Genomic DNA, 7,230 nt, shown 5'->3' with positions numbered 1-7,230 from the left:
GGTAGATACAGTCATTTGATTTTAAGAGTCATCATTTTTGCAGGTCAAGGCAAAGAGCTAGTGAAGAAGAAGGCTGGGAAATATATGGGTAGAATTTGGTGAAGGGGAGAATCTTTGTAATTGTTTCTGTGGTTATGTTCTTGAGGCTGCTTCCCTGCAGGCGCACTGGGCGCTTTTGCTTCTGGCGTCCACGGGGTGGCAGTGTTGCAGCGGTAACAGGGTCCGCTGCGTAGTTAGTGCATGGTGAGTTTCAAATACTGGCTCTAGCTGGGTGTGGTGGCTCAAACCTGTAATCCCAGCACTTGAGAGGCTGAGGCAGGAGGATTGCTGAGAGTTCAAGGCCAGCCTGGACTACACAGTGAGACCCTGCCTCCAAAATTGTTTTTAAGTAAATAAAAATTTAAAATAAGCAAATCAAAAACCAAAAACTGGCTCTGCTGCCTACTAGCTCTGTGACTTTGGACACGTCTTTATTTTCTCTGGGTCCCACTTTCCCCCTTGGTTAAAGGGCACTGGTCGTATACTCTTCTAGCATTGTTTTGAGGATTCAAGAGACTGCGGAGTTCATGGGATCACAATGCTGGCACACAGTGCTTTAACAGTCACCTGCTCTCTATGCCATGGTCAGCAGTATTTTCTGCTTTGCAGAGATAGGTCTCAGTTAATGGTCCACTTACAAAACCAGTTTTCACTGTACCTTAGAGATCACTCTTCCCAGAGCACCCAAGTTAGGAACAAGGAGGAGTAGGGACACCTGGGAAAGTTGGAGGAGGAGGGCGGAGACAGTAGGACATCAGAAGAGGAGGCGTGTGCTGTCCCTGGGCCATCTCCACACAGATACACACAGAGCCGGCTGTGTCCATGTTCACCCGTGGACATGGCATGGAAAAACTTGAACCATCCCCTTTTCTTTTTGGTTCAAATGAACGGACTGTGGATTCTGCTGAAGGGCTGTCCTCAGGTCCCTGTGACGCGGCCCCTTTCTTCTGGGCCCCGAGGTGATCCCGAACGAAGGCAGGTTGGTACTGAGATCACAAGTGGTGGGCTGGGAACAGGTCTGCCTTTGGAAGAGCCTTTGCCTCAGAGACAGCACGGAAGTCACCGAGTTTCCAGTGGAAGCCGTGGCTGCTGAGCGAAGCCCTGGTCCAGGCTGCTCTACCTGTTAAGCCTCCGCTTGCAATGAGACCGTCCAGCCCTTAAGGGAAAGTCTGAGGATTTGCTTCGTGGGTAGTTGAGAGGGAGTCGTGGCTTTGGTATTGCCTCTCTGGCACCAGCAGGATGGAGCATAGTGGTTGTTGAGAAGAGAGAATTCTTAAATCAAGGAAGACAGACCTCAGAAATGGCATTTTGGATATCCTGCTGGAGGGGAACACGTCTAAGCAAAATACTTTCATTGAATCAAACTTTCAGTTTTAACATCATTGGAGATTGAGATGTTGTTGAAGAAACAGAAGTTTTCCATTCTTTCTTTACCTAGCTAGTTTCTCTAATTTGTAACATCTTGCGGAACTATTATACAACATTACAACCAGGATACTGACATTGAGACAGTCCAGATAAAGAAGAATTGGTAAACACGTTGATCCCTCCTATTCTTTTACAGCTTCACCAATAACCCTTCTGCCCACTGCTAACCTTGTCTTCCTACATGCTGCAGTTCGGGCAACCACCCATCTGGCCTACACTTCTATAATTGTGTTACTTGGAAAATGTGCTATACACAGGATTGTACAGTATGTAACTTTTGGTAACTGATAATTGTCTTCACTAAGAATCATTCTGTGGAGAAGCATCCCGGTTCTTCTATTGTGTGTCTCTTGAGAGCTCCTTTTCCCACATCCTAGTTGCAAGAAATCTGTTGGGAGGGTATGAGACCTGTTGTAGAGTGGAGCCCTCTGTGCAGTGAAGAACTAGCTCATGGCTGGAGCATGGAGGTGATCAGGCCATCCCTGAAGGAATGGGAAGACTGCTGTTGTTCTACGGGGAGAACCCCTTAGTTTGGATATCGTGTCACCCCAGTTGCCTTTCGTTTTGCGTTGTTCAGTCCTCTAGAACAGAGATCTGGTCTTTCTTGGGGAATGGATAGTATATTTATGGATGCCATCCTCATTATGATCTCTGTTTCCTCAGTACTAGCTTCTCCCTGTCTTTCTCTTGTCTCCCGAAGGGACAGCAGAAGTTAAGGCTATGCCATCCCAAATACGCTACTCTGGCAAGCTACTTTCACTTAAAGCCACTTAAATATCAGCAAGTACAAAAAGTTCGCTCTGACCTTCCCACTGTTTCTCAGAAGCAGTAGATGAACCTAGGTGACAGATGCCCTCCCTACACTAGAAGGAAAATAGCATTATTATCATCAATGACAAGAATATGAAACCAAGAGAATTCTGTATAGATCAACTTAAAATGTATTTTCTGGCCTGTTCATGTGCTACAGTCGACAGGCCCCCCCGAGCGAGACCCCCGCCCAACTGAGGAAGAAAAATCCCGACAGTCGCACACTGCCTGCAAGAGCAGCGATGGATGATGGAGGCCAGCTACCGCCTCGCTCATTTACACCTGCAAGGAGACTGATTCTCCAAAAAGCCGCAAGGCACCCGCTGTACCTTGCTGTACCTGCCATCACCCTGCTGCCCTCACCCCGTCCTGTTCACAAGCCTCAAGCCCATCACCCAAGAGACCCTAAACTTTCCACCCTCCAGGCTGACACCCCTTCCCCTATATAAACTGCGCGCACCCTCCTTGCTATGCCAACGGTCTTGTCGCCCTTGGCCCATGTGCGCCAGCCAGGTCACATTACACTCCTTGCCTCATTGCTTCAACTTTGCCTGCCTCAGCGGTCTCACTCATGCTCCAGTCGAACCCTACAGCGGTTACTCTCTCAACGCTCTTCTGTTCTTTGTTACATTCAGTGCGTAAGTGGTGGGTCCTCATTAATTTCTGAATGCTGGCATGTCATGTAGAGCACGCATGAAATAAATTTATGTGCTTTTCTCCAGTTGATCGGCCTGTGTCGATTTAATTGTTAGGCTCAGCTGAAAAACCTAAGAATGTAGAAGTAAACTGGTACCTCCACTACAGCATCACAGAAGGTAAAGAGATGACGTGGCCTCCAGGTGATACGGAAATTCTTTTTCTTTTTTAAGAGTAGGAAAATTTATTGCAAGGAAGACAGCTTCTGTCTAAGAGAGACAGAAGGGGGACCAGAAAGTGGACTGCCCATTCACCCAACTTCTCAAAGGTGTCTTATGGGACAAAGCCAGGAGGTAAGGCAGGTTCGAGGTGGGACGATCCTATAGTCAACTATGAAGATTACAAGTATAGTCACTTAAGTATTATTGATCCAATGAGAAATCGCAAGGTGGACTAAACTAGGAGCAACCAATAAGACTATGACAAGTATAGTTGCTTAGGTAATATTGATTGAATGGGCATCCAATGGGGAAACAAATCACGTAGCAAGCACACAAGGAATGAGCGAGGATTTTTGGTGGTAACGGGAAAGATCTTGGCCCCCCACCCAGGTGTGGAAACTTTTCTTGTCCTTTCCTACCTCAGTGTCCTCCTTATAGAGCTATCCACTTACAGGGCCCGTATCTGCTACTTACAGAGGGACCTTTCACTCTCACTCACATTTCCCTGCCTGCATATGTCTCATCCATTCTTCACTGTTGGCCTGCTGTCCTTCTCCCCTGCAGGGTGGTCTCAGCACAGCTACTCTTTCCCCTTTCTCCCGTGACTCATCTGTAGAGCCCTTATTCATGATTTAGGGGCTGAAGAAAAGATTCAGTACCTAGGGTACATGACTGTTGTATCCATCTCTCAGGGGAATGGGCATCAGTATCTTAAGCTCAACGAAGCGGTCACTTTTCAGAAACTTCTGGAACCATCAGCAAAGAGGACATTCTTTTCCTAGTCCCAGAGCCTGATAGGAGAAATGACTGATGTAAAGACTGAGGCAGGGAATATACGAGATGAGGCTAGACAGTCTAGTAGTGCCGGTAAACACTCCCCACCACACACACGTGAGGAATGAGGAGCTTCATCAAGGACACACAGGAGCCCACCAAAAACCGAAACTAGCCCTCAACTTTGCTTATTTGAGTTAGTAAATTCCATATTTCTCATTCATCTAGTTTAGGTTGATTTCCTTTGATCTCTAAAGTAGTTACAACTTATCAGAAACCTGTCCCTGGTGGTGAGGCTGGACCTCAAAACACCAAACTTATAGACTTGGGGTACAGTGCCGGGTAGTGAGGAACTCCTGCCCCCGCACGGTAGTCTTGCTTTGTTAGCAATGCAGCTATAAACACTGCCTGTGCATGGGACTCCAGCAACTGGTCCTTTGACAGGATGTGCAGAAGCTGTATACCACCACCAGGGTCTCTCCTCTCTGGCTAGCACTTGGTAGCCTACTCTGCCCTCTGAATCCAAGTGCACGTTGGAGCTGCTATGTCCAGAACTTCAGGTTTTGCTGCTTTGTGGCCCACCCTGGGATCCGAATGAGCTTCTCTGCTAGGTCGAATGGATCTAAGCTGAAAGTTTCTGTACTCACCTTGTGTTGTTCATGGACAGTAGTAAGGGATCAGGGCCTACTTTAACTGAACTTAGGACATGTGTCTTGGCACAGATTTTGTGTGTGCTTTAAGATACAGTTGTGAATTACCCTAGATTTGGGGGGGAAATTACCATTCTGAATACCATGGCTGCCACCTGAGTACTTGACCCAATATCCCGAACAGCATTCCAGAGAACCCCTGGGGAAATAAGCACACGTGGAAGACACTAGGTTGACAGGTGTTATTAGTGAGAACAAATTAATTCAGAACTAGATTGCTTACGCTGTAATTAGTTACTTTTTATACTGTGGTGTTGAAGCAGGCCGGGACAAGAAAATGAATGATGTGGCTTTGTTACAGGAACATTGATTTACAAAATGAGCGGCAGCAATCAGCAGTGACAACAAATGGACACGGAGTTTCTTTTAAGGAGGACAAAATATTGTAGACTTGATTGTTTGTGATGGATGCCCAGTGCTACGAGTACATTAAAAATTATTCCATTGCATGCTTTAAAGGGGTGAATTGCACTTCAGATGAGTTATCCCTCCAAGAGCTATTTAAAAATCAAACAGAACAGGTGAGATTTGGGCGATAGGCCATAGCTTGCCAACTTTTACTCAAGATCATTGCTTTGTTTCCTGTTGTTCAGGGCGTGTATTGCTAAATGAGCAGAGGGCATTTAATGTCAGCACATGTGCACCCCGTGCCCAACATGCCAGGGGGAATCTCTAAGTCTGTACAACGCAGACTTAGAGACTTGTAGTGGCAGGCCCCTATGTTTTCGTGTCATTTCCTTTCCACCTGGGTTCCCCTTTGCAACCCAGCCCAGAACTTCCTGCCCCGTCAGTCCTTGTGACCTTTAGGAAATTCAATGTGATGCTCCAAGGAATGTGAGACGAGCAAGGTCCCAGCCTCCCACGTGATAGGAAAGAGCCTCAGAATTGACATATCCCTGAAGAAAGATGTTCAAAGTGTGGCTCTGCTGGCCATGCCTTAGGGAAGAAGGGCATACTTGGTTTTCTTTGTAAAAGATTAAGAAAACTTATGCACTCCCCAACTGGTGCAGACCGGGTGCCGAAGCGACGCCCTTCAGCCAGGGAAGACGTGTGACAAATAGTGACTGTGACTGAATCATACGTGAGTGGGCTGAGCATGTGCTGTTGCTCTCAGAGAACACGCTTCCGCATGGAAGTCACAATGGAGAGTTAATGGGAGGTGAGGGCCTCCGTGGCTCATGTATACTCACACCCAGTGGTGGCTTCCTCTGTTATTTCCACAGGAAGTAGGGCTGCTTTGTGATGGCGACTTTCGCAGGGACCCAGATGTACCACAGCTCCCACTTATTCTTTCTCCCCTAGGAGCTACTGAGCCATGAGTCAAGAACCTCAGGGGAGCAGTAAGAGTAGCCATATTTCATGAGGGCCTGGAAAGTTGTTCTTTTGGTTTAACTCCACGGCCTAGCCCAGCACATTTAATGGGACCAATGACCCTTTGCAGAGTGGGCCAATAAGCAAAAGCCTAAATTCTACAAGGTTGAGAGGTTAATATTAATATCCCACTTTTTCCCAAAATTTCTATTTCCAATTTCGCAGAGTGAGTATCTGGCTTTCTTCATCCAGAACTTTTTGAATGGGGCCATTTCCCAAGGCTTTTTAACCTGTGGCTGGCTTCAAAGGGATCGAAGAAGTCTCTCAATTGGATGTAGCCTGAAGAGGTTGCTTAACATGGGACAAGTGACAGTGTCATTGCCTTTCTTTGGGGACAAGAACAGAGCCATCATGCCGAAAGGCCAGTGTGCCCTCCGAGCCACAGCAAAGATGTCTTCAATCCCCAAACAGCCCATGATCTGTTCTTAAACAATAACTTGTCACCGGGAGAAATACATAGATTAAAGGGGCACAAGACTGATGTGCTCAAAACTGACCGGGTATAGGAGGCTTTGGAACAAAACGGTCCTATTTATCCTCTTGGGATCTGGTCATACACACGTATTTCTCAGCTGAATGCTGGAAAAGATGTGCCGTTCAGCTGTACGTCACGAGTGTCCCTTCATGTAGGAGCTCCTGTATAGAATTTTAGGATGGACAGAATCTTTTCTCCAGAGTAAACCAGATTTTTTTGTCAAAATATATACTTCAAACCCCAAAGTTGAAAGTGCACTTACTTTAATGGTTAAAACATTTGAAAGGTTAGTTATTTGAAATGTTTTCATAGATTCAAGTAGGCATAAGTAAGTAAATCACATGAGTTTTTGGCAAAGGTCCACTCCTCCCTGGGGTTTGCTCTTGTCAACATGCACACCCACTGGGAGAGGTCCACATCATTTCTGGGCCTTGCCAGTTGTCTACTGATTAAATAGGTCAGGGTATCATTGGAGACCACATAGGGTTTTAACTCTTTAACTTCTTCTCCCTGCTTGCTAGGCTGCGACTGTGCTCTGACTGTCCTGTGTCCATGACCGGGAACTCTACCCATGGCCTCAGGAAGAAAATGCAACGGAGAAAACCTAAAGCAGATGATGAAATCCAGATCATTAGGGGCTCCCGGAGGCCTCTTTCTTACCGTTGCCACCCCACATACTCCTTCCACAAGAGGACTCTGATTACTTGTCTTGCTCCCTGCCTCTACTGAGTACAGAGCTGAAGAGAAACTGACACAGGCATTTCAG

This window comes from Heterocephalus glaber, unplaced genomic scaffold (assembly GCF_053883595.1).
Source record: "Heterocephalus glaber isolate CG9 unplaced genomic scaffold, H.glaber_assembly_v1.0 deba00001765, whole genome shotgun sequence".
Taxonomy (NCBI): Eukaryota; Metazoa; Chordata; class Mammalia; order Rodentia; family Bathyergidae; genus Heterocephalus; species Heterocephalus glaber.
This window is presented reverse-complemented; position numbering follows the sequence as displayed.